The sequence below is a fragment of the Puma concolor genome, chromosome D2 (genome assembly GCF_028749965.1).
Source record: "Puma concolor isolate L17-30 chromosome D2, mPumCon1.1.hap2, whole genome shotgun sequence".
NCBI lineage: Eukaryota > Metazoa > Chordata > Mammalia > Carnivora > Felidae > Puma > Puma concolor.
This window is the reverse complement of record NC_141677.1, coordinates 32,140,281-32,167,002: the sequence shown is the minus strand read 5'-3', so window position 1 is coordinate 32,167,002 and position 26,722 is coordinate 32,140,281. Positions and strand designations below refer to the sequence as shown.

General features: G+C 47.0%; 1 protein-coding gene across 5 annotated transcripts in view; it reads left to right on the top strand.

The window, feature by feature from the left end:
- LRRC20 (leucine rich repeat containing 20) overlaps positions 1-26,722 on the top strand; it is an 86,330-nt gene that overhangs the window by 14,083 nt on the left and 45,525 nt on the right. The window contains exon 1 of one of the 5 annotated variants that reach the window (XM_086679898.1): positions 13,789-13,892. The exons of the other annotated variants lie outside the window; for them this stretch is intronic. The gene's annotated coding sequence lies outside the window, so the exon portion shown is untranslated. Of the gene's footprint in view, positions 1-13,788; positions 13,893-26,722 lie in introns of those variants that run through there. 5 annotated transcript variants of the gene reach the window in all.

Here is a 26,722-nt window from a genome sequence, read left to right as displayed (position 1 = left end):
CAGCCAGGCTGTGACACGGGAGGGTAAAGGGAGCCGAGGGTGGCTTCAGATCTGAGGGCCTCGAGTGTCACCTAAAGTAGTTTCTACAGTGGAGTCCTGTTGAGGCAAAATGAACAAACCTTTAGAAACTCTAAAAGTAAGAGAGAGGGGGCGCCTAGGTGGCTCAGTCAGTTGAGCGTTGAGCATCCGACTTCAGCTCAGGTCATGATCTCGCGGCTCGTGGGTTCGAGCCCCGCGTCGGGCTCTGTGCTGACAGCTCGGAGCCTGGAGCCTGCCTGCTTCAGATTCTGTCTCCCTCTCTCTCTGCCCCTCCCCTGCTCATGCTCTCTCTCTCTCTCAAAGATAAGTAAACATTCAAAAAAAATGATGCGGGGCTCGAACTTACAAACCATGAGATAATGACCTGAGCCAAAGTCGGACGCTTAACACCCAGGCACTCCAATAGGAATGTGACTCTTGATCTCGGGCTTATGAGTTCAAGCTCCATATTGGGCATAGAGATTACTTAAAAATAAAATCTGAAAAGAAAACTGTCTTAAGCCTAGTTGTCCGTAAGTTTGGGCACTGAGACAGTAGTTGAACGTTTATATAAGTTACAGGAATCTTTGGCAATTTTCCACAGATTGGGGGGGGGTTGTACATTCTGGGTTTCTGCAGTTAGTAAAGAAGACCACTGATTCATAGTTACCTCAGAATCTTCTGGATTATATGGCAAAGTTAGATTTGGGAGGTGGCTAAATCCACCAAGTCACTCCTAAATTAGAGTCACTGGTAGATAACCCTTTTTTTTTTTTTAATTTTGTCTTGAGCCATTCCCTCCACTAAAATGTGGTTTGTGAGCACGCTGGATGTTTTGGCATGTTGGACAAGGTAAACTAAGTTCCTCCTGTTGTATGTAGCTGGGAGCTTTCATTGGCAATTGATAAATTGCCACCTAAGTTTATAGAAATGCAAGGGTCTATCCATTAAGTGTTATATATAATGCAGGTTACATTTGAGTCAGATGGTACTTCTGGAGAGGTTTTTCCTAATGGAGGCCCCTCATAATGTATAAACACCAGAAAGAAAAAGAATATTAGAACCTGTCCAAGAGGTCATGAACATTTTAGCCAAGTTCCCTTTGGAATGAGGTACCAGGGACGTATTTGACATTATGTTAGTTACATTAGCAAGTAACCAGGATGTAATAAAGGCAGAGATGAAAGCCAACAAGTGGGTTTACTGTCTTCTAATACTACAGTGTAAAAGGAAAGAAGCATAGAAACACAGGCCTGGTCCTGAATCTTGGGAGAGCAGTCTACCCTGATGCCATCTCCTTCTGATCCTGGCTTGTGGTTCGGACGGCTCTGATGATCTTTGCGTGGCCCACTGGGCAATGGGCACAATGATTGCCTATGCATGAGCTATTGTAGCGATCTTTACATCCGGTTCAGTTTGCAGGGCTTCAGGAAAAAAGGGCAGTTTTAGTTCTCAAATGATTCTGGGTCAGAAAGACCCGTGGGAGAAAAATCAAAATGTTAGCTTGGAGAGGAGGATGTTAGCCAGGCATTGGAGGACACTAGAAGAAATCAGGATCTAGTGTAGTTTATAACGAGTAGTATTGAAATCTAATATCTAACACAAAGGTGTGTTACTGAAACATCTTTTTTCTACAGTCACCCTGATTTTTACCAAAAATAGCCTTAAGACGAATTTGTTTGTAAAGCAAGTCTAGTTTTAACACATTTGGCCTCATTATGTTCATAAGCACTATTGATTAGTCATATAAGTTTTTTTAAAGTTTGTTTAGAGAGAAAGAGAGAGTGTGTGCACGAGGGAGGGGCAGAGAGAGAGGAAGAGTAAAAGAATCCCAAGCGCTGATAGCGCCCCAATCCCATGAACCGTAAGGTCATGACCTGGGCCGAAATCAAGAGTCAGACACTTAACCTACTGAGCCACCCACGTGCCTCGGTCATATAAGTTCACTGTAATCCGCTTTGTGCAACTTTTTCTAAGGAATTTTAGATTGAACTTTTAATAGCATCTCAAGGCCAGAAGCCAAATCAAATACTTGCTGTCAGATTTTCCTGCAATACCTATAGATTTGAGTATATTCCTCTTCTCAAGGTCCCCCAAATCTTCTGAGGTTCCTGCACCTGCCAGGAAGTGACATTCTTTATTTACCTGGTAAGGCTGCTGGGAACACTGTAAGCAAGTATCAGGCCAACATTTCCGAGGGGCTGCATTGGCTTCATAAAGTCCACCTTAGTTCCTTCAAGCTGTCCTTTTTATTCATATTTTGTTCTAAGCCTTCTCTCTAAGTAACCAGTCTCATTTTAGGACAGATTTTTTTTTCTTCCTTCATGAAAATGTAATCCCATTCCTCACACCTTTCTTATCAACAACACATCTTACGTTCCTTGCATTCCGAGTTGCTTTCCTTATCATTTCCCAGCAGTCCTAATTGCATTTATCAGAACTTTCACCTTTAGAAACCTCAGACTCCAGTGAAAGCTAAGTGGTGATTGATGGCGACCTGTCTGTTCCACCAGAAGTCTTCAGATTGGAAATCTGTGGACACATTTCATAATTTCTAGAAACGTGTGTTGTTCTTCTCAGAGGACAACTTTCAGTAAAGCACAGAGCACATTTACCAACAGATCCAAGTGTCTTGAGTTTCTCTGCAGTCAGAAGCCCAAAGCAGGCAAACCTACATTCAGGAATCAGTGCTTTAGTGTTCTCTCTTATTTGGAAAAGACTTAGATATCCAGTGAATTCAACCCAGCTTATCATTTAACTTAGCAACACTTGGAAGTTTCAGGTTACCAAAGATTTTGAAAGCTATAAACCTTTTTATTTATGCAACTTATTTTTAAAATTAATTAATTTATTTGTAAGTGCTCTCTATACCCAACGCGTGGCTCAAACTCATGACCCTGAGCTCAAGAGCTCAAGAGTCATGTGCTCTTCCAACTGAGCCAGCCAGGCACCCCTCAACCTGTTTATTTTTAACAGTTACCCATGAAAACTTCATGAGACAGACGAAATTAACCATCATTTTAAGTCATTTTCTGCTGACCGATTGCAACAGATAAAACATGAAGGTAACCAGTAAACTCAGCTAGAATAGGAGTTGATTATCTGTATTGTATTCGATGTTGGTAACTCCAAAAGACATATGTATTTTAGTTGAACCTACAAACTGAAGCTAGTTTTAATACTGAATCTTTTCCCAGATCCGATGAATTTGAAAAACATTTGCATCAGCCTCCATCTTTCTGAGTTTTAGAATGCCCGGTTCTTATAAGTGCTTTCCTTTTAACCAATTAGGTAGAGCCCTTTTACCAATTAATTTTAGCAGTGCCATCTGAAGGTAGAAAAAAATCTCTCACATTTGTAACACACACGCACAAACAAGATGCGAACAAAATGTAGCCTTTGTTTCATTAATATTTGTGGAGAGGACATCAAAGGCCCGATTTCCAGATACCTCCCTTTTACGAAAACAAATCTCATTGCAAGATAGCATTATCATTTATAGATCCATTAGTTAGTTATTTCTCTTTTTTCAGTGAGAACACGACCAGTTCTGTCCAAAGATGCCAAGAGCTGCACCAACAAACAGCCAGATGAAGCCCAGAGGGCCTCAATGGGCATTGGTTCCCCCCCAAAAGCCAGGAGCTTCACCGAGTGACCTGAACGCCTTTCGTTTTGGGTTGCTTCGTCTTAACAGCCGGCTCTCTCTAATTGTGCTTGCTAGAAAACTAGTTTAGACATGTCAGAAGAACCTTGTTTGGACCATCTGAACCTCAGGTTATCCAAAGTTACCTTTTCCCATTTAAGTAAGCACTTGCATGTGGAGGCTCCCTAAGTGTTGTACCTACAGCCTGCTGGGGTTCCTGTGAGTGGTGGTTGGTTTTCCGGGAGCTGTTCCGCTTTTGAAGCGTGACTCCCCCATTCACTTTAGTTTCAGTTTGGGAATAAGGCTTGAGAAAAATCTAAGGATATTAAGTGTGGTGGATCGAGAGGGTGGTGCTTGTGAACGTCACTTTCAAAGGGGCATGATACTCTCTATTATGTGTCTCAGTCTCTCCCAGCAAGGCCTAAGACCACCGAGGGGGCTCAAAGCGTTGGATGATCAATCCTTATGTGTGTGTCCCCGGACAAGCCAATTGTTAATTACTTTATGCGATGGGGAATTCCTATAGGACTGCTACACATCTCAAAGAATATCCTCAGACACTTTCCCCTAGGCTTTCAGTCACTGGAAAGCAGCATTTGGCCAGAAGGAGCAAGGGTCCCGTCTCTTCAGAGCTGAGTGGTTCAGTCTCTCGTATTTCTAGCCAGAAAATTGACTCAAGCCTTACATTAATAACATCAATTAGAACAATGGCAATTTAAAGCAACCACCCCATCCACTCCAGCCACTCTAGGTTATTCCCACCTAAAGAACATTACCAGTAACCCTCAACAGCTCAAATGAAAGTCAGGACCATTAACGTGAGGAGGTCTGGATACCAGGAGAACTCACAGATTCCCCTGTGAGGTGCCCTGAAGTCGGAGGGGCGCAAGGGGCCCTTGCTGGCGCTGAGCGCACGATTCCACGGCACCCCCAGGTGACCTTGGGCACCTCGCTCTGCTATCCCGCCGTCTACGCCAGGAAATGTGGACACAAAATGAACAAGCCTTTAGAATCTCTAAAAGTAAGAGAGAGGGTTTTATTCCAGCCAAGTTAGGACAGCTGCCCGGGAAACATGCTCTTTACAGGGAAGAAAGTGCTCTGGAGAATGAACAGTTTCTACGGGGTCATGTAGTTTTTACATCTTGGAAAAGCTCCAAAGATTACAGATTAGCATATAGGCAGGGATTATGAGTTTTAAAAGAATGCAGGGAGTAGAGGCACTGATCACTATCTCAAGGTCAGGGTGGTTTTTTTCTTTTTAGGCTACTCATTTACAAAGCAGATGTACAGTGCACACGTGGTGGGCAATGAATCAAGCTTTTCAACAAAGTTTATATACAGTTGTGTTGACTGAGAAAGAAAGTTAAAGTGGCTTCCCTTGCACATCAGACCTTTAGACAGTTTTTCCCTCATCACTAGCTATGCAGGGGTTAGGTTCTCAAGACAGCCTAAGAATGAAAATCACCTAGAGTCAAAATGATCGACGAATAACGATGAGCCCACACTTACTTAATGCCCACGGTGTGCTAGACTGTCTCTGATATATGCCTTGTCCAGTCCTCCCTGTGAGCCTGTGATCTGTTCACCACTCAGCCTTGTGAGGTGGCTGCTGTTATTCCCGATATTCAGAGAGAGAAACTGGCACAGAAGGGCTAAGCAGCAGCTCCACGGGAGGGGATTTGAACCCAAGCTCTCCAACTGCCGAGTTCACGTTCTTACCCCTGTGTTAACCAACAGCATGGGATAGACTGTTTTGACGGCTGGGAATCCGGGGAAGTCACCGGCTGTGGACAGCAGACCCATGTTGTACGGACACACGTGCCTTCAGATGCAAGAGTCACGCTCGGCATCTGCGGTCAGTACGTTAAATGGGACCTGAGTGCTTCTGCTGTACTTAATCTGGTAGTTTCTGAGCAGGGAGTCACACGGTCCAGGTAAGGTTCGGGAGGGTCACCGCTGGGTCCAAGACAGATGTGTGAGCAGCAGGAGGGAAACCAGGGAACGGCACCTTCCGTGTGCCGGGCCTGCGCTGGTGTGGCTTTGTCCTGAGTGGGACCGGGGGGCAGGAGACCTGCACGGAAGGCTGTGGAAGGGGGTGCGCAGCTGGTTGGTTGTGGGAGCGTGCAGTTTGAGGCCTGGTCATGCCTTAACAGAAATAGGGAGGTCTAGGCTGTTTGGAGGTGGATAAAGGGTTTCTGATGAGTTTGGGGGTCCCCCACCCCTGAAGAGGTGCACAGCAAGGGGACTGGAAATATTAGCACGACCATCTAGAAATGGAGATTTCTGTGGAGCCTGGGAGCAACCCTGTCTGTCTCAGCCCCCACCCTAATTCTGGGGTCCCTCGCAGCCCTCAGAGCATCCTTCACCTCTCCCTCCAGCGTAGAGCCACCGACACCTGACTGCCCTAGTGTCACTGGCGCTTGAAGTAGGCCTTTTTTTTGAAGGTGAAGAGAAACATCAAAGTCACTTGGATAATATGCGACTTCAAAAAATACCTGTTGGCAGAAGACTTAAAAAGTTCTGCCTCGGGGCGCCTGGGTGGCTCAGTCGGTTAAGCGTCCGACTTCAGCTCAGATCACGATCTCGCGGTCCGTGAGTTCGAGCCCCGCGTCGGGCTCTGGGCTGATGGCTTAGAGCCTGGAGCCTGTTTCCGATTCTGTGTCTCCCTCTCTCTCTGCCCCTCCCCCGTTCATGCTCTGTCTCTCTCTGTCTCAAAAATAAATAAATGTTAAAAAAAAAAAAAGTTCTGCCTCAGAGAGATAACCAAATAGAACCTTCTGTGGCATCAAGAGCTTGTGTCGCTCAAGTAGGAAAGCGTTAGCGCCCTGGTAGTTCAGCGAGACTGAGGAGTTTATGGAAATCAAATGTTTCCAGAAGCGCAGCCGTGGCTCTGGCTGATGAGGCAGCCAGGGACACAGCATACCCTGGAGGGGCCTGGCCCTGGAGCTCCGACAAACCCCGGGCTGCAAATGTGGTGACTGGCTGAAACGAGTGATCTCTGCCTTCCTCTACAGGTTAGGAAATTGTGGTTTATTCCGAGAGACCAGTGTGGCAGAAGGTCGTTATCTTTGGAGGTGAGGTTGAATTCAATAGCCTTTTCACCGGCATCTGCCTCATCCTGGTTGAATGTGTTTTGCTAAGACACACGTTTTTGTCGTGCCAATTTATCCCCAGGATTCCTTATTCTGTCAGGTCGGTTTCGGCACACCTTTACTCACTGTGTGCTGTTTTTGTCTATGTAATGCGCTGCAGAGGAGGGAAGGTGAGGGAGGAGGAGGGAGCTAACGACTGAGCTCTGGCAGGTGTCCCATCAGACCATGCCCTTGCCTGTGTTTCTGCCAGGCTGTCCTTTGCCCAGATCTTTGCATCATGCCCTGCTCCTTCTTATTCTCGTCTCCGCTGAGCATCGCCTCCTCTGAGAAGCCCTCCCTGACCACCCTAGGAAGTGGTCTTTGTCTCAATTACCTGGTCTGCCATTACACCATTTTCTTTTCCTGAGAGCAGTATTCCTGCTTGACATGGTCGCAGATATCTGTCTGTGTTTACTGCTCCTCTCCCCACACGAGAGTGTAAGCTCGGGGCAGTCAGGGACTCCGTCTTGCTCACCACCATATCCTCAGACAGTGTGAGCGTGTACCAGATACTGAGGAGGTATTTGTCAAATGAATGACTGCATCTGATCTCCTCAACGGCTCTGGCCAGGCGGTGATTTGACGTCACTCATAGAAGGGGAAAGTGAGGCTCTGTGAGCAGCACTGGTTTGCCTGGAGTTTCACAGCCAGCAAGTCTTGTCCTGGAGTGTGCACTTGAGTCTCTTGGCCTCCCAGGCCCTCTGTAATATGCCACCCCACCTCTGTGGGACCCGATCCCTGCCCTCAGGGAGCTCTCCACCTCGCAGAAAGGGTGAGACAAACGGGTTACTAACTCTTACGTAAGACACAGACACGCAGAGCAGGCATCTGGACGGAGGGGCAGACACGTGACGGACAGGGGCCGGGGTGGGCTCGAGGCCAGAAGCTGAAGCTCACTTGAAGACATGAGCAGAGGTTTCGTGGAAAGGCAGCCTGCAAACAAAGCCTTGTAATAGGGTATTAGTGAGAGAGGTTTTTGAGGCTAAGGGAATAGGGCCAGGAAAAACACAGAGGTGGGAAAGTAAAGAGAGTTTGTAGGGAACAGTGAGCAGTCTGGCTTGGCTAGAGGGTGGGAACTTCGAGGAGTTGTATGAGGAGCTTCTGGAAAGGGAGGTCGGACCCAGATCCTTCGGTGGGAACGCCAGGTGGCAGAGGGTGGGTTCCATTTGTGCGGCATGGGGGTCCTGAAGGTTCTTGACTGGGAAGAGGTATTTGGGTGATGGGGATGGAAGCCTGGGGCAGGGCGCAGAGCCAGGGAAAGGGGCTCCTTAGCAAAGGAACAGCCGTGGTCATCGTCAAAGTGGATTCCAGGGTTCAAGGCTGATTTCAGGTAACAGTAAGACCTTATTAGTTGGACTCATTACATATTGGCCGCAGAGGGCATGGTTCTTGCTGTGAACTCAAACATTAGGACAGATACTAGCTCACCATTTACTGCATTCCCCAAAAGGGCCTCGGACCCCCATTTTACAAAGGGAGAATCCCAAGGCAAAGCTTTCTCGGTGGTGAAGGTATAGTTAAGTTCAGAAGTGTTTGCCCAGCTCAGTGCCAGACCCGAGGGGTTGTCAACATACCTCTCCTGTTAAGTTCACCTCACATGGGTCCCAGATGCAAGTCTGCAGATGTTTACCAGTTGGGAGAGGATGATCCAGGACAAGCACTAAGGCAGGTGTCCTGAAGTTAGAGGTGAGGCATCCTTCCTGGGGGAGGTAGGGCTGGCCAGCCCAAGGATTTGTGGGGGCAGAGGAGAGAGGGAAGGGTGTTCCGGACTGTGGGAATGGCACGAATGAAGCCCAGGTAGTGAGCGAGCTCCACGACTGGCAGGTGGGTGAGGCAGGGTGTGCAGGCTGGAGGTCAGGTACTGGTTTTTGACAGAGTCAGATGCTGAGCACAGATGCTGTTTCGAGGTGTTTGCTGCCCTTCCCTGAGTCCATTCATCCAGCCCATGACTTCAAGAAGCCCAGTTACCGCTCAGAGAACTCATTCCTTACAGGGTGGATTCCTAATCTTCTCAAACCCTGAGCGATTGTTTGGGGAGGAAAGGTGAAAACTCAAGGTAGTCAGTAACCATGCAGCTCTATTCTCATGCAGTCCTGTTGTGCCCTGGGCCCTGCCTTTGTGGGTAAGTGCAGTCTCCCCACTGTCCACCGCAGCCCCCTCACCATCTGCCCTGCTCAGAAGTGGGCTCCGGGTGAGCCGAGTTGTCTGGAGTCTCACCACCCCCAGAGATGTCCACCTGTACGTGTGTGCTCCTGCCCTGTGGCCAGCGCCTCAGCCTTGGCAGGGGTACCACTGTGTCAGACCCAAGGCTTCTGTGCCCGGCAAGTCAGACCAGGGAAATGTCTTCTGGGACGTGCACTGGCCCCTACTGTGGATGAGGCACTGGGCTGGGCCTGCGGGTGTTGGGGACGATGGGAGGGCGCTAAGGACACTATTTTTGCCAGCAAGAAACAAGCGTGCACCTCCCTTCGACCGTGTTGCAGGTGACCTTCACAGTTCTTGCCATGTCGGAGGGCCAGCTGTCCTCTTCCGTAGGTGGAATAACGTGGTCGACTCTGAAGTTGGGCTGCCCTGATTGGAAACCTCGCTCTGCCACTTGTGTGACCTTGGGCAAGTTACTTGATCTCTGTGATCAAGTTAGTCTGATCTCAGTTAAGTTTCAGTGTTCTCATCTCTAAAAGATCCTCGCTTTGTAGAGTTGTAAGGATGAAAATTATGTTATCCCGGTACACATTGGAATGGAGGCCAGCATATACTCAGTGCTATAAAAGTATTAGTCATGATTATATTACTTAACGTTTTTCTTTAAAGGAAATTAGCTTAATACAATTTAAAAAGGCCTTTATATCATTACTACAAATGGAAAATCAATATAATTCTTCATAAATAGTTGATAACCATAAAAATAAATATGAAAATAAAATGCCATTACGAAATCTTAGGTATATGTGTTGGCTCACATCTGCTCCTTCGTTGAAAAGGGGGTAAAGCAGGGGTGCCTGGGTGGCTCAGTCGGTTGGATCCGCGTCTGACTCGATTTCGGCTCAGGTCGTGATCTCACAGTTCATGAGATCAAGCCCCACGTCGGGTTCTACGCTGACAGTGTGGAGCCTGCTTGGGATTCTCTCCCTCTCTCTCTGCCCCTCCCCCCCCAATAAAATTTTAAATAAGTTCTAAATAAAGTTAAAAAAAATAAATAAAAACAAATAAAATGAAAAAGGGGGAAAGCAAAGATGAAAGGGGTGATGAGCAGCAGCTCTGGACTGAGAGTTTGAAATAGGAAATTTCACCACCTGGCTCATTGTCATTTGTATTGTGATTACCATCCAAGTCCTGGTTCTCAAAGAAACAATATCAGCATCGCCAAGAAGTTCATTAGAAATGCAGATTCCTAGGGCCCACCCCAGACCCACAGATTCAGGACAAGACCTCCAGGCGATTCATGGCTACACTGTTTTCAGAAGTCTGGTCTGTAGTCACCAACTTTGTGTGTTCCACACATGGAGAGAAACGAGCCAAGTTCATTCTTTGTATTTTACGCATGAGGAACTTAAGGTTCGAGTGACCTGCCTGAGGTGACTTGATAAGTTAAGGGCAGCGGCATATCAGAATCCAGGTCTCCAGACTCACTCTGGAGGGCAACATCCTCAGAGGAAGTCAAGCTCCACCCCATCTTTACCTACTGTGTGACCTTGAACAAATTCTTAACCTCTCTGAGCCTTAGTTTCCTTATCTGCAAAAGGAAACTGATAACAACGCCCTCCCTCAGAGGTGGTTCTCGGGATTGTCCAGAGAGGGTGCTCAGTCGGTGTTGGCCTGCTATCTTTGCAGAAGACTTCAGGGCCTGTCCAGCCTTCTCCAGGGCCTGGCTCAGCGTGTGGCCTCTGCTTGGGCCAGGTATGGTTGCTTCAGAGGTGTTGGTGACCACACGGTAGGCATCATTGTGACTGCTGTTTCTATTCCCTTTTGTCTCAACATGTTGGCAGTGAGTTATCTATTAAATTCAAACACAATTTAATATCTCAGACGGTTACTGTGTGTCATTTGGTTGTATTCTGCGTGGGATTTATTTGCTTCTGATTTTAATTAAATATAGGCCTTTGTTGATTGGCTCGCTTGCCAGGAAGACGAGGGGTTGTTTTGGCAAGTCCCAGGCCCTGCAGCACCGTGCACGGTTGTCTCCTTGTTGTGAGGCTGTTCCAGCAGGGGACGGCCAGGCCCCTGTCTTGCGGCCAGGCACGGGGCTGAAGCCCATGCTTGTAACGGATTCCCACATAGAAGCGGTGTCTGCATGCCCGCGGCAGCGCCTCCTGTCCCTTGAGCGAGGCCACCTGCCGCCCTCCGCGCTGAGCCCCTCGAGGACATTTTATTTCCTGCTCAGAACAACCCTATTAGTTAGTTGGGTTGTCTTGTTCTCATTTTTTCTTAACTGAGGAATAATTCGTATTCGTCAAACCCTCCATTTTAAAGTGCAACATTCTGTGGTTTTGATCAGATTCACCATCACCACCATCAATTTCAGAACGTTGTCATCACCCCCGAAAGAAACCCTGTACCCGTTAAGCGGTCATTCCCTGTTTTTCCCCTCTCCCTGCCAGCCCCTGACGGTCTACTTCCTGTCTCGATGGATTCGCATATTCTCGACATTTTACAGCAATGGAATGATACAGTATGTGGCCTTTTGTGACTGGTTTCTTTTACGCAGCCTGCCGTTTTCAAGGTTCATCTGTGTCCTATCAGTACTTTGTGCCTTTTTAGGGCCAAGTGATGTTGCGTTGTATGGAGATAGCACATCTTGTCCATCCTTTGCTCCATTGATAGACGTTTGAGCTATTTCTGCTTTCTGGCTACTGCGAATAATGCTGCTGTGAATGTGCACATACAGGTTTTTGCATGATTCTTGTTCTCATTTTATTGAAGGGGAAACTGAGGCAGGGGTTAAGTAACTTGCCTGAGATCTCATGGCAGAAAAGACCCAGTAGAGGAAAGCCTCGTTTTGGATCCTGAGGAAGAGTGAGCTCTCAGGCCTCCCCTGCGGCCACCTCTTCCTTTTTAGGCTCTCGTGGGGCTAGAGCGTGTTCTGATGGTTGGTGTGATGGCTTCCGGCGGGGGGGGACCAGAGGTTCAAACTAGTTCTCCGAGGTGGACACCCTGCGCTCGTGTTATTCCCCACTGGGGAAAGGCTGGGGCTTCTGCAGTCGTCGGTGAGGAAGTACCTCTGAGATCCGGGTTCCTGTGTGTGCAGTGTCTTGCAGCCCCCCTCCCCTCGTCCCCCTCAGGACCATCTCCACTGACCCAGCGTTCTTAGTACTTGAGGGAAGACGTTCCCATGGGTAGCTGGATGCTAAGGATGTCACTCTCTTTAAGTTGAGGATATTAGTAAGAAGTAATGAGTGCTTGTTATAAAAATATCACACAACGTGGAGATCTATAAAGTAGGAAATAAAAGAAACAACTCCCCCAAACCCATAGCCACGTTCAAATTAAATGGTTTGCCCACGTCCCAGAAGATGCCATGCCCGCTTCCCCCTTATCCTGAAGTGCCTTTCTGCTCTTCTCTGGCTACCGGCCGGGGCCCAGCATAAATGCTGTTGTGCTGGAACTTTCTGGACTTCTGCGGTCCTCTGTGATCTCCTCCTCCTGTGACCTTTTCTCTCCAGGGGGCATGACACAGGGAAAGACTGGAGATCAGGAGTTGAACAGCAGCAGAATCCCTGCACCTGAGAGTAGTCTGTGGAGAAGGGGGTTTGTGAAGAGAGAGTAGTGCCAGGCCTCCTTTCTCAAACCTTCCAGAGCTAGTTAGCTCGGTAAACACCATGCACAGGTAACTGTTAAAATCCCGGCAGATTGTGTGCAGTGGGGCGCCGGTGCCTGTCCTTGATGACTGGTGTGTTTTGCTGGCCCTTGGTGTCCCGCATCCCCCAGCTCTGGAGACCAAGTGGCATTTCAGGGACTGGCAGCCGAGTCACGGAGGCCCGGCCGTCTGTGGTTTTGCTTCCTGTTCCAGTATGCCGGCCCCCACCCCTGGCTCCTGAGCATACCTGGAGGTGCTGAGAGTTTGGTCTTCTGGAAGGGGTGCAGGCACCGGTCTACTTTTTCATTTTCACGTTCCAGAAAAATCTTTTTTTCTCCATCAGCCTCTTGGACGAGAGCCCCATGCCGCACCGGGCCTCTGTTCTGATGCCCGCACACGATCCCACGTCTTGTGCTGTTGAACTGAACTCTCTCAGGGCAGGGGAGCTGGACAGCCTGGCTTTGAGCTGTGGTTCTTCTCTTTATGCATTGTGCGTCAGTTTCCATGATGATAAAATGGGGATGAGCATAAGAATACCTATCTCGCGGGTTTTTAAATTAGAGTATGTCAGGTGCTTAGAAAAGTCTCAGGCTTAGGTGCACGGGTACATATGGTATATGGGAAGTACCATATAAGACAAGCTGTGATTAATAGGGCTCTTTGTTTCCAGGACTGTCTTCTGACCATGGTAGGGAGAGTAAGCAAAGTATCGTAGTATAGTGTATAGTAATGTGTCGTGGAAAGACCGTGAGCTTTGGGGTTGGGTTACTCTGGATTCTAATTCCGGCTCTGTACTCGTGGGCATGGGTAACCAACTTCAGCAAGCCTCAGTTCTCCCCACTGCAGTGCACATTCTAGCATGTTCTAAGGCAGACAGTTCAGAAACATTCGATTGCAGCTTGCAGCCTGTCCTTTTTGACAGGAGCATTGGCCCAAGAGCCACTGTTTAGTAAAATCGTGGAGCCACAGAATGTCAGCCTGGCTGAAATGCCCCAAATCTCATAGTTCCAACTCTCCTTTTACAGAGAGGAGACAGGGCCCTCGGAGAAGCTGTTTCTCTCAGACTCCGTGGCTGAAAGCAGAGGGGCTGGGGCGAGAACGGGGGCCTCCTGAGTCTAGCCCGTGGCTTCTTCCTCACCAAGGGTTGCCTGTGCCTCTTTCAGAGCTGGAGACATGAACAAGGCCAGAGAGAAGAATGAAGACAGTGGCTGTGTTTTGAAATAGCCTGGTCTAGGGGAAGCAGGAGGCACACAGGGCAAACCTCAGCTCCCTACACAAGCCCCGGACCGGCCAGCTCTCACTAACCGTGAGTGACTGTCACTATTGCTACCACATTGTCCTTAGTCAGGGCCAGTAACCGCTGCTGGTGGGAGGCCTAGGCCCTCTGTGCCAGCAGTTCTCGGACAGGAGCGGGCATCGGAGTTGGAGGGCTTGTTCAACCACAGGTGGCTGGGACCTGCTCCCAGAGCTTCTGATCCTATAGGTCTGGGCTGGGATCTGAGAATGTGCCTTTCTAACAAGTTCTGGGGTGATGCTGTTTCCATAGGTCCAGGGATCCCACTCTGAGAACCACTGTGTTGACCTGGCCCTTGCTACTGAGAGTGGTCCTTGGACATGCCTGGTAGAAATGCAGAATCCCAGGCCCCATCCCAGACCTGCAGAAACAGCCGCCTTGCCTTAGCAGGTGCCCAGTAGTCTGTGGGCACATCGTGGTTTGAGAGGCAGTGGAATAGTGTGGAGTTCCCCACTGTGGCTGCAGAGTGGAATCACCAAGAGAGCTTTGGAACCCGCGGATTCCCAAGCCCCAGCTCATACGAATTAGGTCAGAGTCTCTGGGAGTGAGACTCGCACATCAAGAGTCTATAAAGCTCCCCAGGTGACTCCTGTATCGCCACGTCTGAAAACCACCAGCTGGAATCCACAGTGGCAGCCACGAGGGGTCTCAGGGATGATGGGTTCCAAAGGTGGCATTGGATGCAAACCAAAGGCATGAGAGCGAGCCAGAGCAGCCTGCCTGCGGTCCCACAGCCGATAGTGACACATCCAGGCTCTGGATGTCAGGTAATTCTTCTACTAGCTCTTTCAATTCTAAGTCCCCTTAGCACAGTTCATGTAGCTGCAGTGTACCAGTGTCCACAGGAATCCACCAGACCTTGGAAGATCGGTCTGCTCATTGGAAATACAGCCTCCGGTTGTATTTCACAGCAGCCTTCTGTACTGAGAGTTCTCTGTTCTAGGCAGGCAGTGTGCGCGGTGGTCAGGGTCACGCACTGAAAGCCGGCTCTGCCACTTACTAGCCAAGACCTGTGGCTCTGCGCCCCAGACTCTTCCCCTAAAAACAGGGATGGTAATGATAGTGGCCACCATGGAGCTGATTTGGAGATTAAGGGTTAATGTGACAATGCTGAGGTCAATGATTTGCACACAGGAAGCACTTTGTAAATGTTAATTATTATCTCAGTAACTGGGTGACCTTGGGTAAATCACATGACCTTGACCAATCCAGGCTTTTAACTTCTCTGTGACTCGGTGTCCACCTCTGTTAAATAGAGGTAAGCAGAGAACTGACCTTACAGGGTGATTATGAGGAGTAGATGAAATTGTCAATCTAAAGCCGCAAGCACAGTTTCCTGCACACGGTTGGCATCAATGAATAGTGGCTCCGGTCGTGTGTTACAGACTAAAACGCTGCGCAGGAGTAAGTAAGTTCTGGTTGGGGCAGGCTCTGAGTTGGGCCAGTCCTGACTCTCTAGAGGGAGCATCTAAGGCCATAGGGATTGAAGGCTTCTGGGATATTTTTGCCTGGAGAAAAGCTTATAATGCCCTTTATCCTCCTTGATGTAAAGGATTGTCATGCCAAGGCAGATCGACTATGTGTGATCCAAGAGGACAGAGTAGCAGTTATCATGTAGTTCACGAGAGAACTTTCTGATAGTTAAAACTATTCTGTAGAAGGGAGAGTGAGCTTTCCATCACCAGAGGTATTCAAGGAGAACTTTAAGTCCTCTGGTGGAAACATTAAGAGAATTTCAAGTCTGAGATTAGAAGCTACATTAGTGTTTCCCAGGTTTGCTTATTGGTAAGAATCATCTGGGAGCATTTATTAAAAACACAGATTCCCTGGGGCACCTGGGTGGTTCAGTCGGTTGAGTGTCCAACTTTGGCTCAGGTCATGAACTTGCAGTTCGTGAGTTTAAGCCCCACATCGGGCTCTGTGCTGATAGCTCAGAGCCTGGAGCCTGCTTCGGATTCTGTGTCTCCCTCTGTTCCTCCCCGGCTTGCACTCTGTCTCTCTGTCTCTCAAAAATAAAGATTTAAAAATACACACACACACACACACACACACACACACACACACACACACACACACAGATTCCCTGCTGGTTATCCCAGACGAATTAAGCAGGCTAGTCCAGGACTAGCCCCTCCACATGATTCCTACTGGGAAGTTTGGAAAACATGGGCTAAATGACCTCCAGTCTCCTTCCAACTCTGAGATTCTTTGCAAAAGATTATGGGGAAACACATTCTGGGCGGGAATAGGTCACACTGGCCCCAGGTCTCCTCCTGTAGCTTTGGGAGTCCTGCTTCTTGGCCAGGCCACGGAGCCCATGGGCACACCAGCTTGAGTCCCTGACACTTGTTGCTTTGGGCCTGTACCTGGGTTGGCAGGGAGCGCCACCACCCTCTCTGCTCCCGCCCCCCTCCCCCCCCCCCCCCCCCCCCCGCAGGGACCTGTCACCAGGCCCTGCTCTCAGCCCAGACTGCGCAGGGGTCAGAATCCTGTGTTTCTGAGAAACAACACGAATTTGTCCCAGCCCTCCTGGCTTCCTGCAGTAGGTTTTGTTTACTTGGATTTTGCTTCTTTTGCCCTGCTTCTGCCTACAGTTACTTTTCATAGGCATTCATTAGAATTAACAAGATAACCATTAAAGGTTAAACCACAGAAAGACCTGTGCCTTGTGACTGAAAGTTGCTTTATTAACACAAAGCACTGTCCTAATTAGAAGTTTAGGGAGATGCAGTTTGGCCTCCTTGCAATAATAATTACAATTATGAAGATAATTTTGTCTCGTGTTTATTACAGTGCCTTTCTGCAAGCTTCCCTATTCTCTGCTGCAGCTCAGGTATCAGCACTGGGGGAGGGCACCAGGGAAAGGCATGCTTGAACCCAGCTGCTGTCCAGATGCTGGTGTTGTCTCCTGTTGTTAGTCCCCCTGAGCTCCCGGTTGAGGTCTGTGGGCATGCACTCACCACCAAGTAGCATGAAGTGCTCCTATGCCAGAGCCTTCCCCTCTGAGGACTCGCTGAGCAAGAGTGAGGCTCCAGGAAGGTATAGAACAAGGCAGGGCTCAAAGACGGAGTCCCAGAGAATAAAAGGCCTCTGGGCCTTTGCTCATGCCTTGGCCCACACCTGGGTTGCCTTCGCTCTTTCCTCTCTGGCTCTCATAATCTCTCATCCATTAGCATCCAGCCTGAATCAAGGGTGACCAACTCTCCTGAATGGCCCGGACTGCAGAACGATCCCCCAGGATGCAGGGCTTTCAGTGCCAACATTGGGAATGTTCTGGGCAAACCAGGACAAGTTGGTCACCCTGCCGGAATCTTTGCATTCACATTCTTTGTCCTTCAGTACCTTGCCAAAATGACCTTGGGCAGTTTACTGTCAACACGGGCCTCACTTTCCACCTGTGAGGATAGCTCATGGTTGTTATGAGAATTTAATGAGTTCATATATGAAAAGTGCCTAGTACATTTCTGGCACATACTAAACACTCAGTGATGTTAGCTATGTTTGTTTGGTTGAGTTGAGTGAAAATGAGATCTGTGAGATCCCCTGGCCTCCATGTGGTTCACGAATCCTCTGTGCGGTGAGTGCTTGATCATACCCCAGCATGTGGCACTCACTTCCTCACGTGGGAGCCTTTTCTTTATGACTGGTGCGCTATTCCTGTACTGTCAGCTCTGAGGATTCATAGAGAATGGGACCCCCTTCTTGAAGACATCCCATGGCTTCCTGAGGATTACTCACCTGTCTCCAGTCTGGGTCTTCTCTTTCCTGGGTGGGGTACCCCCTCCCTTAGGTGAAACCTGACTCCTAGCCGTATGCTTGCTGTGTCCTCTGGGCCAGCTAAGGACGCTTTTCTCTACTGTAGACATGTGTAACGGGGATAGATGGTGCCCATCCTCTGAATTAGACCTGAGATGAATTTCCTGAGAACAAAAGATGACTGGCCTCTGTCCCCAGAATCACAGGCTCTGAACTACAATGATCTGTAGGATTTCTTTTAGGGAAGGTCCCGGTTTCCCTTTGAGATGCTCTGCATAGACTCCCCTTTCTTTGGCTCAGCCTACAGGCAGGTACCTAGGTACTTCTTAACTCAAGATTGGTTAGGACCCATGGCTTCTGGAACAGCCTAACCATCCAAATCTTACTCCCCTGGGGTACCTGGGTGGCTCAGTAGGTTGAACATCCAAGTCTTGATTTAGGCTCAGGTCATGATCTCACGGTTCATGAGATCGAGCCCCGTATCGGGCCCTGCACTGACAGCATGGAGTCTGCTTGGGATTCTCTCTCTCCTCTCCCTCTGCCCCTCCCCACTCGCTCTCTCTGTCTCTCTCAAAATAAATAAATAAACTTAAATCTTACTTCCCTTTTAGCTGTATGACCTTGGCCAAGTCACTTAATTGCAGTTTCCTCATGTGTATAGAGAGGAGACAGTTCTTAGAGCCTAGCATGTGTGAAATAGTAAGCGGTACTATCTATGGTTATTGTTAGCCCCACCCCCAAGGAACGAACATGAAGTATATCGCTCCTTGTGCACAGATAGGAAGATGACTGGGCAAGGCTGAGATCTGCTTCAGCATGTCTGGGAACTGGATCTCCGTATGTTTGTCCCAGGGACCACAGAGAACTATTCCCGAGATCGTGGGCCTGTCCTCTCAGCAGGGATTAGAGTCCCCATGCAGTGTTAGTGTCTGGTGATGTGGCCTGGATGGGGCGGGCATGTTTGCACCAGCCACTGGTGGGCAGTTCTGCGGTCAGAGGATGGATGGAACATCCCTGAGAACGAAAAAGATCCTAGGGAAGTCACTAGGTACAGCGCAGAACACTGCCTGGCACACAGTAGGGCTATTTGGGAGAGTAAATGAAAGCAGCAGGTGTGGATATATTCCAGGCCCTTGGCACCCTTCAGATGTGGTGGCCATATGCTTCTGTGACTTTGGCTGGTTGTCCAGAGGAGGCTGCACAGGCCCGTGTTACTTGAATTGGAGACTGGAAAGGGGGTGTGAGGTTGGAATGGTGTGTGGGTAGCCCAGGTGGGAGGAAGGAGGTTGTGGGACTGGACATTTCTGGGCTGATGTACTTGGGGAAGACAGCTGCTATGAGGACCCTTGGAAGTAACTTGAACGGCCTTGTGGCTTTATGTTTCTTCCGCATGCATCGTGAACACTCTCTCACCACTATGGGGAGCGGGGGTGCATTGCACAATTGATTCTCAGTGCCTGAGCCCCGAAAGTTCCATCTCATATCCAGTACAGTTCCATCTCCAATCCAGTAAAATCCAGTACAGAATTTCTTTCTTTTATGGAGCTTTCTTGTTTCTCTTACTGATGAGGAGCTGGCTGCCCTCAGTTTATACTTGAATTTGCCAAGTTTTTTTTTTTCTAATAAAAGGTATTTTTATAATAAATAAATTTTGTTTTAAAAGTAAATTATCACTATATATACTTGAAAAATATTTTTATTTAAATATATAGTGGTACTTTGCTTATTTTAGGTAAAATAAGCAGCAGGACTATAAGTAGTAATAAATTGCTCAAATCCTTTGTCATTGCTGTTTAACATTCTGGTTATTTTCCTTTTGATCTTATTTCCCAGGCATATGTACCTTTTTTTTTTTTTTTTTTACCTAGTTTTACACGTATTACAGTGCACGTATAATTTTTTTTATTCTGCTTTTTAAAATGGTATAACTTGAGGGGCACCTAGGTGGCTCAGTCGGTTAAGTGTCTGACTTCGGCTCAGGTCATGATCTCATGATTTGTGAGATCAAGCCCACATCTGGCTCTGTGCTGACAGTGCGGAGCCTTTTTGGGATTCTCTCTCTCCCCCCACTCCTCCCCCACTCATGCTCTAAATAAATAAATAAATAAATAGCTGTTTTTTTATATGCCATAACTTGAACCATTAAAGAAGAAAAACCATGAATGAACATAGGTTGATAATACTCTTTAAGAAGCTTGGGGCGCCTGGGTGGCTCAGTCGGTTAGGAGTCTGACTTCGGCTCAGGTTATGATCTCGCGGTGTGTGAGTTTGAGCCCTGCGCCAGGCTCTGTGCTGACAGCTCAGAGCCTGGAACCTGCTTCCGATTCTGTGCCTCCTTCTCTCTGCCCCTCCCCCACTTGTGCTCTGTCTCTATCAAAAATAAATAAATGTAAAAAAAAAAATTTTTTTTTTTTTTAAAAGAAGCTCTAGCAACATTTGGGAGGTAGGGGTTGGAATGCAAGAACTCCAAATAGAAAAATAGCAAGAGACGTGAGCAAGCCTTGCCACAAGGGAAATAGAAATGGTTAATTAACCATGAATGATAATCAGTCTCATTATTGAAAGAGTTGATTAAAGCAAGGGATGTCATGTCCCCTGTTCATATTAGCAAAGATTTTTTTTTTAATGATCCATTTACTTATTGGGCAGAATGTGTATTAATTGGCATAAATACTCTAGAAAGCAGTTTGGCAATACATTTCAAAAGCCATAGGTTTATCTGTTTACTAATTATATTCCCCTCGCCCCCCTCACCCCTTGTTAACATCTTATATTCTTTTTTCATCTCTCTCTCTGGTGGTCTTAATTTTTTAAATTGAATTACATTGAGAATTTTAAATAATATAACTTTTTTTTAAAGATAAATAATTTATAGATAGATCATTATCTTTTTAATAAAGATAAATTTATTTAAATAAAGATAAATTTTTTTTGAGAGAGAGAAATGGCGTGAGCGGGTAAGGACAGAGACAGAGAGAGACACAGGATCCAAAGCAGGCTCCAGGCTCTGAGCTGTCAGCACAGAGCCCAACGAGGGGCTCGAACCCACGAACCATGAGATTATGCATGGCCTGAGTTGAAGTCAGACGCTTAACCGCTCAACCGGCTGAGCTGGCTGAGCCACCCAGGCGCCTCTAAAGTTTTTTTTATTTATTTACATAATCTCTACACCCAGCGTGGTGGGGCTTGAACTCATGACCTTAAGATCAAGAGTCATGATCTCTTTCAACTGAGCCACCCAGACGCCCCTAAAGATAAATCTTTATTCTACTTATAGATCCTTTTCACAGTCTGTCTTATTTTTTTAAGTATCCGGCTGTTCTGTATGTTTTATACAGTTAGATTTGTTGATCTTTGTGACTCTTTTATGGCTCCTAGGTTTAGAAAATCATCTCCACTTCAGAGGTTGTATAAATATTAAGTTCTGTTTACTTCTGATTGTTTTTGTTGTTTGATTTCAAAAAATATTTCAAGTGTAATTCTCTGTAGAGTTTACTTTGATTCTTAGGTTAATCGAGAGTCTCTATTTTGTTTTCCCAGAACTATTTTTTTTGTAAGTTTTTTTTTTTTTTTTTTTACTTTTTAAATTTTTAAATAAATTATTTTTGAGAGAGAGACAGAGTCTGAGTGGGGGAGGAGGCAGAGTGAGAGAGGGAGACACAGAATCTGAAGCAGGCTCCAAGCTCTGAGCTGTCAGCACAGAGCTGGACTCGGGGCTCGAACTCATGAACCGTGAGATCATGACCTGAACTGAAGTCGGACGCTTAACCGACTGAGCCACCCAGGTGCCCCTTCCCAGAACTATTAATTGGTTTTTCTGATATCAGTTATTAGTCCTCCCATTCTCCAATTTATTTGTGAGGCCTTCTTTGGCACTTATTAAATCATGACATATTATTTATGGACTACATTTTCTGGCCTATTTTCTTTCTATAATCTATTTTTCTTTGTGCTTTATAATTTTATTTAAATTCAAGTTAGTTAACATATAGTGTAATAGTGGTTTCAGGAGTGGAATTTAGTGATTCATCACTTACATAGAACACCCAGTGCTCATCCCAACAAGTGTCCTCATCAGTGCCCATCACCCTAAATTTAGCCCATGCCCCCAGCCACCTCCCCTCCAGCAACCCTCAGTTTGTCCTCTGTATTTAAGAGTCTCTTATGGTTTGCCTCCCTCTCTGTTTTTATCTAATTTTTCCTTCCTTTCCCCTCTGTTCATCTGTTGTGTTTCTTAAATTCCACATATGAGTGAAATCATATGGTATTTTGTCTTTCTCTGACTAACTTATTTCACTTAGCATAATACATTCTAGTTCTATCCACATTGTTGCAAATGGCAAGATTTCATTTAAAAAATCTTTTTTAATGTTTATTTATTTTTGAGAGAAATAGAGCACAATCTGGGGAGGGACAGAGAGAGAGGGAGACACAGAATCCGAAACAGGCTTCAGGCTCTGAGCTGTCAACACAGAGCCTGATGTGGGGTCCAAACCCACGAACCACAAGGTCATGACCTGAGCTGAAGTTGAATGCTTAACTGACTGAGCCACCTAGGCACCCCTCATTCTTTTTCTTTTTTAATGTTTATTTTTTGAGAGAGAGAGAGAGAGAGAGAGAGAGAGAGAAACAGAGGGAGAGGGGGACAGAGGATCCAAAACCGGCTGTGTGCTGACAGCAGTAGGCCCGATGTGGGACTCACACTCATGAACTGTGAGATCATGACCTGAGCCGAAGTTGGACTCTCAACAAACTGAGCCACCCAGACACCCCAAGATTTCATTCTTTTTCATCAAATATTCCATTGTGTGTGTGTGTATACACACACATATATATGTATACACATGTGTATATGTATATGTATATGTGTATATGCACACACACACACACATACATACATACCACCTTTTCTTTATTCATCATTCGATGGATATTTGGGCTCTTTTCATGTTTGGCTATGGTCGATAGCACTCCTATAAACATTGGGGTATATGTGTCTCTTTGAATCAGCATTTTTGTATCCTTTGGTTAAATACCTAGCAGTGCAATTGCTGGGTCATAGGGTAGTCTACTTTTAACCTTTTGAGGAACCTCCATACGGTTTCCCAGAGTGGCTGCACCAGTTTGCATTCCCACCAGCAGTGCAAAAGAGATCCTCTTTCTCCGCATCCTCGCCAACACCTGTTGTTGCCTGAGTTGTTCATGTTAGCCATTCTGACAGGTGTGAGGTGGTATCTCATTGTGGTTTTGGTTTGTATTTCCCTGATGATGAGTGATGTTGAGCATCTTTTCATGCGTCTGCTAGCCATCTGGATATCTTCTTTGGAAAAGTGTCTATTCGTGTCTTCTGCCCATTTCTTCACTGGGTTGTTTGTTTTTTGGGTATTGAGTTTGATAAGTTCTTTATAGATTTTGGATATTAACCCTTTATCTGATATGTTATTTGCAAGTATCATCTCCCATTTTGGTTGCCTTTTAGTTTTGTTGATTGTTTCCTTTGCTTTTTATCTTGATGAAGTCCCAATCGTTAATTTTTGCTTTTGTTTCCCTTGCCTCTGGAAACAAGTGTAAGAAGTTTCTGCAATTGAGGTCACAGAAGTTGTTGCCTGTTTTCTCCTCTAGGATTTTGATGGCTTCCTGTCTTATGTTTAGGTCTTTTGCCCATTTTGAGTTTATTTTTGTGTATGGTGTAGGGAGGTTGTTGTCCTCTGTTTAATTATTGTAGCCTTATAATACTGGTTACACTCTATCTTCTTCTTTTTTAGGGAGAACTTGCTTGCTTATTCCCCTAGATGAAATTTAAACCATTTCAAAAAATGGTTTTGGATTAAAAAAAATTTTTTTTGATGTTTATTTATTCTTGAGAGAGAGAGAGAAAGAACATGATTGAGGGAGGGGCAGAGAGAGAGAGGGAGACACAGAATCCGAAGCAGGCTCCAGGCTCTGAGCTGTCAACACAGAGCCCAATGCGGGTCTCGAACTCACAAGCCATGAGATCATGACCTGAGCTGATGTCAGATGCTTAACCAACTGAGCCACCCAGGCACCCCAAAAAGTGGTTTTGGATTTTAAAGTTAAAAAAAATTTATGACTTTTGAGCAGGAATTACATGAAACAATCTATAAACTGATTTCTGGGAAAAAAAATCTCATTTCAGTTGTTGGTCGTTAACGAGCATGTTCTGTATCTTCACATACAAATCTATTTTTAAAGATACCTTTGTGAACTTTTATACTTTTATTAATATTGGTCAGATACATTTTCCATTCTGATTATCTCTATATATTCTGTATTATTATTGCTATTTGAAATAGGATCCTTAAAAATTATATTTTATTGCTGGCATATGGGAATATTACTGAATCTTGTGCTTTTATTTTGATGAGCCATTTCGCTGGGACTTTTTTTTCATTTGCATAGTTTGTCAGATGCCTACTCTCGTTTTTGGAGGTTATGCGGCCATTTCATGTGCACATAATAATCGTTCTGTTTCCAGTGTTTGTTTTCTGTTTCTTTGGCCAGAACTTCCAAGACCATATTCAGGGATACTGGTGTGGGAAGGCGTCCTTACTTTGCTCTTCGTTTTAAAGGGAAAGCCTGTGACGTTTTCCTTGATGTTGCTTCTAGCTTGAATGAGATCTGTCGCTTTTACCCAAAGGGGCTGTTGGATTTACAGGCACAACAAAGACTCCTTTCTAGCCCTTTGCACATCTGGCACGAAGCACTAGGGTACTCATTGTTTGGAAGTGTTTGCCCTTTCTAGAATCCCCAGCTTGCCCTAAACTTTGAGCCTACAGAGCCAGTCCATTTCCAGACCTTGGTCTCCCTGGACGGAAAGCCTGACTTGTGGGGATTCATTCCTCCCTGCCAGGACCTCTCACTCTCTTCTGCCAGCCCTACCAGCTGACGTAAGGGCCGGCACCTGACACTGGATGGCGGCAGGGCTAGAGGCACCTGGCACAGCCCTGGACCAGGGGAAGCAGTAAAGGCACTTCTTACCAGGACGCCCTGTAGAGGACTCCTGCAGATCCTCAGCCATCTGGACTTCTGCCCTTACCCCACCTGTCCCCTTTCTTTTCTCAGACCAGCTCAGTGAGGTCACCAGTACCCCTGCCTTGCCCTCCGAGCCTGCTGGGCACTGCTGGCCCTGTGCTCTGGAGGCCTTCCTGGTCCAGTGGGAAAGCAGAAACAAAGAGAGAGGTTAACACAATCAGGATGAAGCGGTCCCATTCGTGCTCTGTGAGACTCAGAGGCTGGAGCAACTAACTGCTTAGAGCAGCCAGAGAAGGCTTCTTAGAGGAGGTGACATTTGAGCTGCTCTTAGAGCGAGAGTAGAGAGTCTGTGAGGCAGATGAGGGAGAAGGGCTTCAATTATGATTATTTTGGTAGACTTCGCATTATTGTTGCTGTTCAGAATGGGCTCTTTAAAAACTATATTTTATTGCTGGCATGTAGGAATATTAGTTGAATTTTGCATATTTATTTTGGAGCAATCTTTAGAGCCTTAGGGGCCTGGGGGTGTCTGGCCTCTTTGGGGACAAGACAAGAGTTTGCAGAGACATGGGACAGTGCTGTCTGAGTTGGGTGGTGCTCCTGGGGTTCAGAGGTGGGAGGGCGATCCCCAGTCACGGGGGTGATCCTGGCAGATTTCCGAAGAGGTGGGATGGGGCTGGCCTTGAAGCCTAGAGAGGATTTGGCTAGAGGAAGGGGAGGGTAGACTGGAGGAGGTGCAGAGAAGCAGCATCCTCACTGTGCACCTGCCTGGTACTATGTCACCACACTTAGTACTTTTTATACTTAATTTTCCTGACAGCTCTGCCAGGTAGATGACAAGACCCCTGTTCCACAGATGAGGAAACTGGGGCTCAGGGAATTTGAGTGACTTAGGTGAGCTGGAGATCCTAATTTCTGAGCTTCCATGCTTTCAGCGCCTCCCTTTTTAAAATGTAGGTACCTGGGGCGCCTGGGTGGCGCAGTCGGTTAAGCGTCCGACTTCAGCCAGGTCACGATCTCGCGGTCCGTGAGTTCGAGCCCCGCGTCGGGCTCTGGGCTGATGGCTCGGAGCCTGGAGCCTGCTTCCCATTCTGTGTCTCCCTCTCTCTCTGCCCCTCCCCCGTTCGTGCTCTGTCTCTCTCTGTCCCAAAAATAAATAAACGTTGAAAAAAAAATTTTTTTTTTAAATAAAAAAAAATAAAATAAATAAAATGTAGGTACCTAAAAAATTGCTTTATTGGGAAAGAACTCACACACCATACAATTCACCCACTTAAAGGGTGCAATTCAGCGGCTTTTGTATATCCGCAGAGTTGTGCAGCTGTCATTACAGTCCAGTTTTAGAACCCCCAGCCCTAGGTTGCCCCCCCCCGCCCAGGACCCCCAGCCCTGGGCAACCACTGCCCTCCGTTCCATGTCTATACACTAGCCTGTTCCAGATGGTTCACGTAAATGGCCTCATCAAGCGTGTGATCGTTTGTGACTGCTCCTTTCACTCAGTGAAACGTTTTCAAGGTTTACGCACGCCGTAGCATGTATTGGTACTTCGCGGCTTTTTATTGCCAAACAATATTCTCGTTTCGGGATAATACCACATTTTGCTTATCCATGCAGCTGTTGACGGACATTTGGGTTGTGTGCACTTCGGGGCTGTTGTGAATAATGCTGCCGCGAGTGTTCCCGTGCGACGTGTTTTGTGTGGACGTATGTTTTCATTTCTCTCCGGTGTAGACCTAGGAGCGGAATGGCTGGCCGGGTCGTGTGGTGACTGCAGGTTTTACCATTTGGAAAACTGCCAGACTGTTGTCCACAGCGACTTCCCGGCTGCCTCTTGTGCATGCTTGCCTTCAGAGTGACAGGGCTGGGGAGAAGGTCAGACCACAAAGTCTGTGTGAGTCGCCTGTTTCCAAAGGAGATGGTGGGAAAGTAGTGTGAAGACTGCAGCTTCACTGTGGAGTCTTTGGTGATTCCAGAAGGAGGATTCTGCAGGAGCTCAAGGACGCTGCCACAAGTGCTGGTCGTGAGCTGCTCCTTCTGCTCATAGGCCATGCCACTAGACAAGGTGTTGAATAGACCCAAAGGTTCGGGGTGCC